The 14,217-nt window shown below is 48.2% G+C and overlaps 1 protein-coding gene across 2 annotated transcripts in view; it reads left to right on the top strand.

Annotated features, from left to right (window-relative positions):
* The window catches only part of LOC120954775 (WAG22 antigen), a 67,098-nt gene that overhangs the window by 36,036 nt on the left and 16,845 nt on the right, over positions 1-14,217 (top strand). The gene's annotated exons all lie outside the window — the stretch shown is intronic.

The following is a 14,217-nucleotide window of genomic DNA, read 5'->3' as shown; positions in this document are numbered from 1 at the left end:
CTGCCTGCTTTTCGTTGTTTTCTTTTTCTGTTCGTACGTCAAACATAATACCCGTGAGTAATTCTATCCACAAACCGGAGCACAGAGCACCGAAGATGCATCTCGGCCCTTTCAAGTGGTTCGAAACGTGTTCGAGAAACGTGGTACAACGTGGGGACCACTGCGGTTCCAAAATAACGCCCGCGTCGACCGTCACCAGAAACCCAACGGTTTTGAGCCTGCTTTCCCAGCTCATCAATCATGTGTATGGCCTCCCTTTTCGGGGTCCCCATTTGTGACCGGATACCTTCAAGAATTTAATCATTATTTCATCATTTGTCGCCCAGTCCTGCTATCCTCTGCGTTACTTTGGCGTACACTGCTTGATTGCGGTACAGCTGGGGCATTTTGTGTATCGATTAGCTCATATTGATTATGTGGCCGCCTTTGTGTGTGCCTGTCAGTGTGTGTGTGTGTGTGTGTGTGTGTGTGTGTGTGTGTGTGTGATACAGTGTCTGATTTATTCATGACCTTTTTAATAGTTTTGGGCTTTAGCAATCGAACCAGGAAGTAATATTTCCAATCAATCACTCAGAAATGGATTTGCTTTCTCAAATTCTTCAACTCCCGGAACACCTCAAAAGCAAAAACTACATTCGCATTACATAAAATGCAGCGTCATTAATCCGTTGCACGTTCCAGAATTTCGCTCGAGCGCCCCGTGCAGGCCACAAGGGACACGGGCTAGCTTATTGCGAACAGCTAAATAAATATAATTCCCGTAATTGACAACAGATGTCTAACCTTGCGCGCAGTGACCTATTATACAGGGGCGGCGCGGAGGGAGCATGGATGCCTGGGGATGCTTCGTCACATTGCATCCCATTTACTACACACATCCGGTCTGTATTAGATTACGGCCGTCGGTTCCCTGCTGGCTTGCTCATGGTCAGCACGGAACTTGCAGCAGCAAATCAACATCGTGCGCTGCTCCAACACGGCACTGGTAGCCGCTCTCGCGCGCCCGCAAGATCCCGTATGGCAGCGTGGTAGGCGAATCCGTCGAACGGAGAGCTGCACTTGCTTTCTCTCGCTCTCTCTCTCTCTCTCTCTCTCTCTCTCTCTCTCTCTCTCTCTCTCTCTCTCTCTCTCTTTTGATATTTTGACCCGTTGTATGTATGCTTTTGCTTGCAGGGAGCAAGCGCATTATGAGGCTACTCCTGCTTAACGTTACTTCCAGTGAGTGCCATCGCGGTGTACGTATAGATACTATGGCTCGTAGCGCGTGTGTATTTGTGGCGAGCAGGGCAGTTTCGTCTTCACTTTTTACCAAAATTTGGGAAGCGTGCCACTATGGGCACGGTTTCCTACAGTCACTGGTGTGGAAATGAGTTACAATAGAGCTTACTGTTATCTCGTAGTTAGCGCCCTGACCCTGAGCGCCTGAAGGTATGCAAAGTTATGTTTATTTTTGGCTTGTTTACAATAGCTGGTGTCATTTTTGTTCAAATGAGTAGAATAAGAACATTTTTGATATGACAGCTTGGCGAATTGCAACACTTAAGAAAGAAGGTTACCTTTTCAGCAACTTTTTTCAGTTTGAACAGTGTCAAATTACCGTGTTCTGTTCTTTGTTCAATCAGTAATCGATCAATAGCATTCGTTCGTGCCAGCAAAACTTTCTTTGGTGGTTTCGTGGCGACTAATTCCAATGGAAATAAAAAAAAAGGCGTTTAAATATAACTTGTTTCAAATATGAACGCCCAAACATATGCAATTGTGCACACCGAAATATGCACACTACACGAAATTTGAGAATAACAAGCAACACATATCTCAAAACAAGCATTTGATATTTTATTATTATCATTATTAAACCGGTTTATTTTTCCCACGTAATTCTACACTTCAATTCGTTGACCATTTCAATGCGGCGTTATCCAACGGTGCCAGTCAGCACATGACATAATCAATTAATCGAGTGACTGTTGCCCGTAGAAACTGTTACTGCGAGTGGTAAACAGACGGTGTTGATAAACGCACACCTTCTGGAACGGGAAGCAGTAGCAGCTTCCAGTGAGCTCCATCGCCTGCCATCGTCCGCTGTGTGCGCAAGGGAGAGCGAGCGCGATTGAGATGCAAGGCTAGAACGAAAGCGGGGACGGCACTCACTGGAAGCGCTCAAACGCGGTTCTATCGGGCGAGAGAGTCACAGCAGCGGGCAGCATTCGCGCACTCACTTTATCGCACGCAAGATGAGTTTGATGGGAAGTGTTTGTTTTCTTCTTCCTTCTAATGTGATGATGATGCGTGCGTTGTCTCTAACTGTGTGTGTGTGTGTGTGTGTGCGCACTGGTTGAAGCTGTTAACAAACACACTCATACATACCCCGGGATGGCACCAACACACACACAGGCACACATACAGCTGCGAAAGAGTTTCGATCCGCAAAGAGAGCGTGGAGGGCGCCCTCACTCTGATTCCGTTGGGTGGGTTTCACTGTGTTGTGCGGCCGTGTCGAAAGGGTCGAGCAAACCGAACGAAAACACAATCAAATCTAGCGGAATATCGTGACGACGTGCATCTTTGGTCCGGTTCCTGTGGCGCTCCTGCGAGGTGAACGTGTGAGTTTTACTTTTACATCGTTGTTGTTGTTGTTGCTGTTGTTGTGGTTCGACTGCTTTTGTTGCGGTTGTTGATTCGGTGCTGCGGTGGTGTGTATGTGACGCGCCTGGTAACACCGAAGTATCGGGAAGCTATAGCCCCAAAATCGAACGCTTGGTACGTACATAGTTTCGCCTTTATTTCCTTGTTACTATACACTTTGTTTTTGTTGTTGTTTGAAACTGCAACAAAAAAAAAAAGTGGACAGTAAGGACTACGTTCTACGTACAAGACGGGCCAGTAAAGCAACCGGGCTGCTTTGCCCAAATGCGCTGGCAATAATGGTAGGGCAGCCGGGCGTCCGGGAACTAACGGTTCGCCAGCCCCGGGAAGTAGCCTTTCAAGCAGCACTACAGCACTACCCGTCCGGCATTAGTTTTGTAGGTTAGTTTCCGCGTGCTTGCCTTGCGCGGACTCGCGCTTTGACGTTTGCAGCTCGTACAGCAGAGGGAGAAGAAGAAAAAAAAAGGGTGCATTTATCCCACGGGCTATGCTTTTTGTGCAAGTGTACGTGACTGTATGTGTACGCGTTAGCGAAACGAAGGAGAAGCACCGCACCAGAGGCAGAAAGAAAAGAAGCAAAAAAAAAAAAAAAAAACGGTATCGTTCCGGGTGCAGCACCGCGAAACACAGGCATGGCATTATAACCTTACCGATTTATAAATGGCCCCTAACCTAGTTTGCCATACGGTTGTAAGTAGCCAGTAAACCGTGCGTTTGTGTATATGTGTATGTGTGTGTGTGAATCTGTACGTGTGTGTATGCATGCCCTTTCTGGCGAGTCAAACTTCAACAAAATGTATCAACGGTATACCTCCCGGCCCGCCCAAAACAGCCGCTCTTCAATCAGCCCCCCTCCCTGCAGCCGCTTGCAAACGCCACAGTCAAATATTTGGAGGCCCTGATGTACACGCTGGTACACGTGTATGTGTGTGTGTGTGTGTGTGTATGAACGCTAGTGTCTGTGTACGGTGGTGGCCAAAGTGTCCAAAAAAGGGAAGAAACGCGCATTCACACACCATTCCCATATCAAACGCTAAACAAAGCCAATTAACGGCCGCTCACGAAACTGCTCGAACGTCAAAGTGACTCAACCTACGGTGTGTGCGTGTTTGTGTATGTGTAATGTTTTTCTTATTTATTTAATCGCTTCAAAATCTCCAAACGCTCCTATACCACATCTCAATAACAACAACAGCATCAACACACACACACAGCTCGTTTTTAGAATGGTTACGATGTGCGGAGGCAGCAGGCAGCGAACCCCTCCATTCAACAAATGGGATGAAAATCCAAGGATATCCACAAGGATATTGGCTAATTGGCGCCATAAATCCTGCTGCATCGTGCGCCTGTCTGTGTGTGTGTGTGACCTTAGGCACGGTTGGTGCTTGGTTGTCGGTGTATGCGTGTGTGTTTGTTTTACGCGAGGGGCTCTGTGTGGGATGGTTTGACAGTTTTCCATTCTGGTGTAGACCGCCTGTCTCTATGCCCGTTTCATAAGTCACATCCTGCCCGAACGTTCGCTCTTCGCCCGTTCTCTCTCTCTCTCTCTTTCTCTCTCATTCAATGAACCGCTCGAATTGAGCCGAAATGGAGCTACTAACGAGTGGTTGGGGGAAATGGAGATTGCACATCGAGTGGATTGTTTCTTGCAACAAGAGCAATAAAACAAAAACAAGATTAACAAAAGCGTGGCATTTGTCGTGTCTGGCTCAAGCTATGGCTAACCGTCGTGCAGTGAAGCGAGCCTTATCGAAACCTATGGATCAGAGTCACTCAACTCTCTACTACCGCGAGCGTACGCTGTGGTACGCCTGTGCTTATGCACTGCCGATGCTGTCGACTGACCTGATCCCTCCAGCCCCTTCCTCCCCTTTCCTATTGCACTTACGGCCAAGACACGACCCCACGCGATTAAGGCGAGCTGCTCTTGCGCTCGCCACGGTCCAGCGAGTCGTTCCGTGGCGTCCCTTACCAAAACGCTAAACCGCAACTGGAAACCGCTCCGGTTCCGGTTGGGCGCTTGGACACGGATCGCACTGGTCAAGGGGGGAGGGCAGACAACACGAAACGCTTGGCCAGGCTCGTTAGCAACAACGCCGTAGCTTGCCCCCAACCTGCGCATGGTTTTGTTCAAGGTCAAACAACGCAAAACCAATTGTGTGAAGCCCCTGAGTTTCTCACACACACACACACACACACACACACACACACACACAGCCAAGCCACTCTCAATTCTGCACCACTCATTTTGTACAGTAACGCAACAAAATAAAAAAAATTGTCACTTTCAATTCGTCCTCATCCCGGGTAACGGCAAGCGGAGTCTGTTTGGCCATAAACACCCCAGCCACTCGGGGTTGATTTGGCTTATCCTCCGATTCACGTATGCACGTATGCGTGTGTGTGTGTGTGTCTATGTGACTGTGCTTTTTGTGTCCTTTGTGTCCTTTGTCGGTCGATGCGGACGGATGGAAATCCTCCGTCCCTTCGTAATTCGCCTGCCCGCGATTTGCTCTCCGTGGCACACTCGTCAGGACGAGCGAGCATGAAACCCAAGTGCCACACACATACCTGTTCCATTAGGGAGCAAGTGGGGGAGTAGGGTGGTAGGGTACGGTTTGAAGGGAAGCCCCAATTTACCCCCCCCCCCCCCCCCCCCCCCTGTGCAATGTGTGTGTTTGCGCTTGCTTCGTTATCCGTACGGATGAGTTCTTGTCTGCGCTTTTATCGCTATCGCCGTCATTATTTCCTTCCAACCCTCGTCAAACATATATATATATATTTATTTTCACTTCTTTTTTATAGTGGTTGTTGTTGTTGTTGATGATGGGATTGTGCTAATCTTATCGCGGTGCCGGTGCCTGGCGAAACGAGAAATGCCATTGCAATCGGGGAAACTCGTGCGGGGGAAGTAAAGGGGTTTACAATCCCCCAAAAAAAAAGCTTCTTTTTTTTTTGTATTTGGCTTTGGTTTTCTATCGGCGCGTGACAATCGGTCGATCGATGGCAAATAAAGCAGTCGAACCGGGTACGGGGAAACCTTCGGTGAGCGACTGCCGAGTGGGTGCGGCTGTTGCTCGGCACCCGCTGCATTTTTGGCAACCGAAACGTTGTCCAAGCTGCCCTAGTAAACACACTAATGAATAAAAACACTAGATAGGTGCTAGTTTACCGCTTCAGGTACTAGAGATGTGTCACTAGACTATCAGTGAGGTTTACTATTAAATGCCTTAGACTAACAAATGATAGTTTCGGATCGCCAAATGCCTTCTACCAACTATTTCACACCATGTATTTCATTCTATCTCCAGTAAATTGTAAATTTTGACAAGCTATTCGTAAATAATCGCTCATAGCTAGCTGCTTACAATATAATCTAATATCCACTATTGCCTACAGTATCAATGGTTGGGATGTAAACGTACAAAAACTGTTATCAACATAAAATATGTTTACACTTTAAACATGTTGAGCACTTCATACACTCCAACAAGTGCCTAAAACATTAGAATATATTGCAATAATAATTAAAAAAAAACTAAAGTTCTCAAGCTGTCTACTTGAAGTATCACGTATTGGGAATTGAAAACAGGGTTTCAGTTAGACAGGATTACAGTTTAGCTTCCATATTTGTTCGTAGAGAGACACCCACTGACAGCAGTCAGGCTGGAAACCATCTTGTCACACACAACGCCAACATTTGCCCTTAGTAAATCTTCTCTCTAGCAAGTCCAAGCGTGCGCAACTACAGTTTTCGTAATTTCCCGCAAGGAAATCGAACTGCTTCGCCCGCAATAGAGTCTTTTATCTTTAGACAGATGGAAAAATTATACCCTCAGGTCAGGCGGGGGGGGAGGGGAGATCTCGAGTGGTGCGAAGGGCTGAGCGCTAATGCTGATGAGCGCGCCCAAGCGGGTGTGATTACGGCCTTTAGCGAGATACCGAAGGCGAGAGAGACAGAGAGCACCACGGAGAAAAGGGGAACATGGTGTGAGATTAAACTATTTTTAAAATCTTTCCATCCAAACGTCCCCATCACTACCGATACACACACACACACACACACACACAGTTAAGGCAGGCAGTTAAGCGGGATGCGCACACACGCGGGAGGTAGTAGGAACCGAATGCACACAATATCTCGCTGTCTCTCTGCTTTCCCTTTCGTCCCAGCATCCCACAGCGATGGGGGAAACCGGCACGTGCGTCTAATGAAAATTTCCTTTCCACCCCTCCCATGCGCTCCTACTTTTGCTGGTGTTAATATACACACACACACACACAGGCCCGCACAGACACCATATGCACGGGGTGGTGGGGCCTGGTAGAAATGGCGCATTTTATTCGTCCAACTGCGCAATATCATCATTCCCTTGCCTGGACTGCGTCGAATCCCTCGCGGAGGGGAGGGGGGGGGGGCATAACTGAAGGAAAAGTCGCTTTGTTTGTTTTACGGCGAGCGGGGGTTCGGGAAATCGTTCTGTGCAAATGTGTTCGATTTTCCCGCGCGGATCAGCACGCTCGATCGTCGTGGTGTTGTTGCGGCCAAACGTGTGCCTGTCAAAACTGCGCAGTTTTAAGCGCAACTGCTCGGCAAACTGCGTCTAGAAAAAGGCTATCTGAATGTGTGTGGAGCGTCGGAAGCGCGGGACGGAAGCAGCGTCGCCTATCGTTCGCCTAGGAAGGTGCCTAAGAATAGCATTGGCATTGTGTATGCAGCTTCTGTACGCGTCATTTGCCGTTTGTTTAGTTCGGTTCGTGCTATGCACTATTGGCAGAAACCAAACAAGCAGATAGCGCTTTTTTACTGCCCAGCGCAACGGACTGCCGGAGGCTATCTTGGACCGTCATCTCTGCCAGGCACGATAAATTAAACATCCTGGTTGGGAGTGGTCACGTTTTTTTTCCGCGCTAGACTGCTCTTAGGCCGCTCCTTTGCGGTACCAACGTACCGCAGATGTGGCAGGAACCTTACCTTGCTTACACACAAACTCATTGTACACAGGCCGGGGCTACAGGCCCTGTATAGAACCTGTATATGGGCAGGTAAAGCTCACCGCCTCCATTGCATCTAAAAAGGCACACTACCTGATAATGCCCATCAATATTGTACGATGTAATCTTGCCGAGCCGAGCGGCAGACACACACAGACGCTTCCATTGTGCGAGAAGCGTCCCAGCAAACGTGAGGCGGCATCCATCAACCCATACCCTCACACCACGTGTGTCACACATCGCTAATTAAGCGCCTGTGAGCGTGACTGCTCACGTAGACGCAGCGCGTTGTACCGCCCGCTCTGAACCCAACCGGCCAGCCGAGGAGTGTGTGATAGTGAAATTAAACATTCGCCCCATCTTCAAACGGCTTCACACGATACACTCACCTACACCAGCGCACGTACGCGTTTCAAAAAAAAAAAAAAAAAAAAATGCAAAAAAAATCACCGAAAGCAACAGAACCCTGGCAGAGAGAATCAAGGATGCTTACCGACTGGCGTTACCATTTTCTCCAATCCTGATGGCATGTTATGGGCAAGAACATTCTCTACGCACTGCATTGGTCATATAGGGGGGTTTTGTGTGCAAAATAAACTGTATCAAAGAAAGTGGCAAGCAACAACAAAAAAAAAATTGGAGAAATGCGGACCAAAATTGACGTAGATGCTTATAAATAGATCCGCCCATCGCGCCATAACAAAACGCCCAAGCCCACTCCAAATGCATATCATTCGAGACGGGCGAACAGCCACTTCCCCGCACGTTTGGGCCGATCTCAGATCAGAGCTGCTTTTGCAACATTCTCTTTGCTTTCCTGTTCGGCGTTTGTTTTCGGATCGAAATATTCTGACCAGCGGCACACGGATTAGCGGCAGGAGCAATGGCGCAGTATCGCAGCGATTTTTTTTTCCTTTGCACCGAGTTTACTGCTCTTTAATGTATGAGGATCGATATTAAACAATAAATTAATTAAGCCACGTTCTGTTGCTGCAACTCCATTAGCGCAACAGCAGCCCTCGGTATCGTTTTTATGAGCGCTCCAAAACCACTCGACTTATTGTGCTGGATGTGAGATGCATTTGACAGACGCCCGACACACAGCCACACAGCCAACGTTTCAGATTAACCCATTAAAACACCTCCCCGCCTCAAGCCCCCCTGTTTTAGGGCTCCAGTGCCCATCGTCCTACGCTGAAATGCGGTTGCGCGATCGTCGAATCGTCGCTGGAATAAAAGTGTTATTCCGGTTTGATGGGTGCGTTATCGGGTTGCGTTCGGCAGATTATCGACGCAGCGCGAGCGTTTCGTCGGCTGGGTTCGCCCCGTACCAACACCAATCGACAACTAATCGACCCGTTTTGCATTGCGCTGTAGATCGCGCACTGCATGAAGTAATATTGGAGCGTTTGAATTTGTTGTTTTTTTTTTGTTTCGGGGTGCGGACAGATCTCGTAACCACCTCCGCTCGCCCCGCGCGCGCACACACACACACACACGCACACTAGACATTTTTTCGGTTGCTATGGCGCGCGCGGTTGTTGTCATTACGTAATCGGGAGGAAGTTGATAGGGCAATAATGGCACGCCCGCGGCCAGGGGAGCGCAACACTGGGCGAGCACGCGCGCGCGCTCCTGCGGGGCTGGCCTGGTGGTAGGTGGGTGCCTCATTTTGACGTCAGCTTCCGTTCCGTGGCCGCTTTGTTGTGGTATATGTTTTTCACAGTTTTTGGATTCTCTCGCTCTCTGTCCCGCGCTCTCCGTTTTGGTTGTCCCCGGGACCGGGAGGAAGCGGCACAACAATCACAAGTAGACGGGGGATACTGGGGATAACGGGCGCACGCGGAGGGTGCGATACAAAGGTACTTGTCTCACTGACACACGGACACACACACACACACCATAGGAGTGTGTTTGTGTGTTTGTGGAGAAGCATCATCGTTTCCGATGAGATCATACCAGATGGATGCGCGAACCGTTAGGTTAAAAACAACTCCCTGCCCCTTTACACGTACTCTTCACACATTTAACTCCAGTGCCAATTCCCGGCCAGTTTGAGAAATAGTTGCAACTTTCAACAAACACAAATACACACACACATAAGCACACGAACGGCAAAAACAAACAACTTCTTGTGGAAATAAATAGTCTCGCTGGAGCGTTCGTGGATGGTTCAAGCTAAACAGTTCTGGCGTGATTTGTGCTACACAAGGTTGGTGGAAACATAACACACACAAGTACACCTGTTGTTATTGGCCGATCCGCCCAATAGGAAGATCGTTTGCAGCAGCTCTAACCCTATTTAAAGCACCGTTCTGGCTTGTCGATTTGCTTAACGGTCGTGTGATCGGGCAGCGAAGATGATGGTAAAGAATGCAATGCTTTGAAGTTGATTTTTTCAGCAAACTAAGCCATCAGTGAACGATAATTCCACCCAAGTAGTGCATACAAAGTACGCTAAAGTGTTTTTTTTCCCCCCCGGTCGGCAAAAGGGGCAGAGCAATGACTGCGAAACGAGCACGACACTCTGTTTGCGTAATATAAGCGTAATTCAAGCGTTCGCATTTGTAACCGTGCAACGCTCCGTCGCATATCTGCTGGCCACATTAACTGCAACTGTTATTCTGGGCACAGTTACGCAGATTGAAGCAACAGTGTGTCATCCGTATGACGTTGCAGAAACGTGTTTAAACTACTTGCTTGTGTCGTTTATTGATCGTTTGGGTTGACGTTCGTCTGTTTCTCTCTCTCTCCTCCCCCACCTCCCAGGGGGTGGTCCTCAGCGGTTTAGCAGATGTTTTGCGGAGCGCCCTCTGCGCTCCGTGCGCTCGCCCAATTAGTTCGCCCGTGAACACAAACAAATAAAATGGTCCAAATTATTGCGCCCATCGAGCGCGGGAAGCGACTGGAGCGCGGTGGGTCGCGTGAATGATATCATTTGGCTTGGCCATTTTGTGCAGCAATGTTTAGACATAGACTGTGGCAGACTTTGTATTGATTTTTGTTTTAACTCCAGTGGCTGATAAAGTGGGTTTAGTTTTCTTTGTGGAAATTAAGCCCGACGAACTGTTTATACGAAGCAAATACAATAAATTTCGAAAAAAGAGAAAATAAAACTATTTTTTTTTCTAACCATCAAAAACCGCTTCGAATTCAAAGTGAGCGTAATCGATTGATGTTCCCTGATGTATATTGTCCCAGGGCGGTACATTCGGCCAGTCGTTGAGGGTAATCGAATTAAACAAACGCAACCGTACCAATGTGCGTGTCGAACGTCTGTTGTTCGTGCTCGACGCCCATCCCAAGCCTCGGCAACGGTCGGCACCGTTTACTGTGTCAGCCAGCAATGCCACGAACACGCGCTCGGTGCCGGTGCATTGTGTTAGTGGGTCACGCACACGCCGCGGCTCCTGTCGCCAAATAGTCTACGCCCAACACTACCAGCCTGCAACCGTCTAGGGAGCAATGCGTTACGTTAGTTTGCGAGCTGATTTTAATCGATTTTAAAACAGTACAGTGATTACCGTACATCGTTATGAGGTGGTGAAGTGCGCTGCGGGGAAATTTTGTTTACAAAATATTTTAATAAAAGAAACTGATCCGGTGACATAATCGAGCACAGTCCGCTTAGTCCTGCTGTGTGACGTTGCTTATAAGTTTGGCGGTATATCACGTGAGCTATTTAGCTATTACATTCGTTTTATGTAAAGAAAATGAGTTATTTTAAAAGAAAAAATAAAAGACAATTAAATGAAATATTACATTGCATACCTTCTGGCGCTCAGCACAGTGGCGCCAGAAGCGCTGCATAAGATTAACCATCCTGCTGGGTGTTCAATTTTATGGGTTTTTAATTCATAATTGTTAAATTGGTTGTACATGTTTTAAGGTTTCCACATATTACAGGCCTACTGATGGTTTAAAGCAACAAAATCTGTCTCAAATCGCTTGAAAATAATTGATGTTGCTGACCACATTCTTCAGTGTGTTTTCAAATAAAATGCTCTCGTGTAATACACGATAACGTACTGCAATATTTGTAAAAGAAATCGAATCACATTAATCAATGCGGCCAAAGAGCGTTCAAGTTAAAGTGATATTTTATACGCTACTGCTACGTAAGATTCTGCTTGCAAAAATCGTAAATTTTCTCAACCGTTCGAGTGATGTGGTTCACTTAAACTTCTCCGATGGGTACAACCAGGCAGCTTCCTTTGAAGCATTGGAACCCCAGAACCGCTCCAAAACAAACAACCTGCTGCTAGATAAATGCGCACGCACTTTAAAGGGGCATCGCGAAAGGGGTTGGAGAGGGCACAATGCGTACCATTCGGTGCGATTAGTGTTCGGGGCGAATACTTTCACTGGCAGAACGGTTTCAAGCGGCAAGTTGAAAGAGTTGCTGCTCCAACTCGGTCTCACCGCCACATGGCCGGTTGCCTGCTCTGATTGGATGACGTAATTTGCCTGACCTTAACAAACATGGTGCGCGGTGCTACAGGCGGGAGAACCCACAGGCAAACAGGGCAACCTCATAAACCATCGATAAGTTTTTTACTGCTTTTGCGAAACTGGCGGAGATTGTCAGTCCAGCAGCTCTCTCTCTCTCTCTCTCTCTCTCTCTCTCTCTCTCTCTCTCTGTGCCTGTGTGTTTTGTATGGTTGCCATACATTAAGATATCGATTCCGTTTTAATACAGTCTGGAGATCGTCGCTCAATCGAGTCCAGCGAAACGGGGGTGCGGTAATCCTCGATCCTCCGAAAAGCCAAAAATAAGAATGCTTGCGTTGCAAGAGATGGAAGACAATAATGTGTTTTGGAACGTTTCTGCCGCTGGCACACCATTTGGCACATGGAGTGGGAGTTCGTGTACGTTTTTTTTTTTTGTTTGGCATTTTGACACCAACCATGTCCATCTGTTGCTTAAAATGGTAGAGCCAAGTGCCGGCGTATTTATACGGGGTGCACAATTGATTAGCTGTCATTGGCGAGGTCATTCCAACAAGTTACCCGCCGGTGCCTGGCACACCGCCTGGGTACGTTGGGGCTTGGCGTTTCCTTTGCAATGCTTTCCGTTCCTTTCGCGCGGTTCTTTTTGGGCCGCGAGCATTTTGCGGCAACTTTCAAACTTTTACGAGAGCAACTTTTTCCCGTTCTTCCACTCCTAACACAGTCGTCTTCCGTCTACTTCCCCGGGCACCCGGACAAGAACTTTGATTGGAGCTATAAAACTGAACTCCACCGCGCGCCAGTGCCTGTGATTAGATGCATGCTGTTGTCACCCCGGCAGAAAGTGAGTAAGAAGGTGACGCAATCAAATTCCATGTCGTTCAGTAGGTGGGGGGGGGGGGAGGGGGCGCTTCATCAAGATTCCTCAACGAATCAACCAGGTCAAACGTGTAGTGCGCATCACAGGCCCCGGAGCCGTCGCCTTCGTCGGCAATATATTGTATCGATTTTATTGCCCAGAACGACGGAGAAGCGAGGAATTCAAACAATCCCACAGCAAATTGCCACGGCTCAATGTTTGGCATTCCCTGACGGGAGACACACTCAAGACCACTGTGCGCTCCCAGCAGATAGTGCTCCCGATTGTCACACCTCATACAATCTCTCTCTTTCTCTTTCTTTCTATCACAGAATTGGTGAATTGTTTACCACTCTCTCCCTCTCCCTCTCTCTCTCTCTCTCTCTCTCTCTCTCACACACACACACACACACACACACACTCTCTCTCTCAGTCATTCTCACTTTCCTGTATCAGATGTGGGAACCATTAGCGATGACATCAACCAACCCCCAAGGCACCAGTTGACCACCGGGGTCAACCGGGTTAGTTTGTGTGGATTCTGTTCCCATCGCTCCACACCCCTCCACCTTTCGCCGTCCTTTTCATGGCAAAGGGGGCTGCGGAAGGGGGGTGCAATGAAGTGTGGTGGAATGCATGCAAGACAAAGTCGCCGACCACGACCGATTGTATCATCTTCCCCCGACACATCGGAATCGGTTCGCCTTGAGTGTGGTGCGTAGTTTGTGCTGTGTGCCGTATGTCTTTCCTTTGCTGTTTGCTCTTGCCGTCATCCGTACGAGGATCCGATTTTGTTGCGGGTCAGCCCGGCACATTATTTGGTCGCCGGTGCTACGAGATAGTGTGCGGCCTGTTAGGGCCTTGCGAAGTATCGCTGCGAAGAACTTCCATTCTGGTGGGAAAGGAGAAGCAAATTTCGGCTGTTGGGGGGAGGTGCTGTTTTTGCGTAGTGATTTGCTTGAATATTTTAAACGAACGGTTTCTTGTTTTTTTCCGTGGCACAGCGCTCTATACTGTTTCTTTCAAGGGTAGAGGGGTGGGAGGGAGATAGCAGCATTTGGCAGTGTAACAGGTTTCTCGTAGTCGGAGATGGAGTTGGAACGGCTAGGCGCTTTTTAAATCGAATGTGTGAATAGGCTCCATTTCAGCTCCAAACGCCTCCTGCAAACTGTTGCTTGTGCCCTCACTTAGGAGACAAGCTTGGGAGTGGTACTTAGAGGCAGGATTAGAGTGTGTGTGTGTGTTTGCAGGCTCGGATGGAACCG

The sequence above is a fragment of the Anopheles coluzzii genome, chromosome X, assembly GCF_943734685.1.
Source record: "Anopheles coluzzii chromosome X, AcolN3, whole genome shotgun sequence".
NCBI classification, from domain to species: Eukaryota; Metazoa; Arthropoda; class Insecta; order Diptera; family Culicidae; genus Anopheles; species Anopheles coluzzii.
Note: the sequence above shows the minus strand (reverse complement) of the source record. Positions and strands in the feature narration are given on the sequence as shown.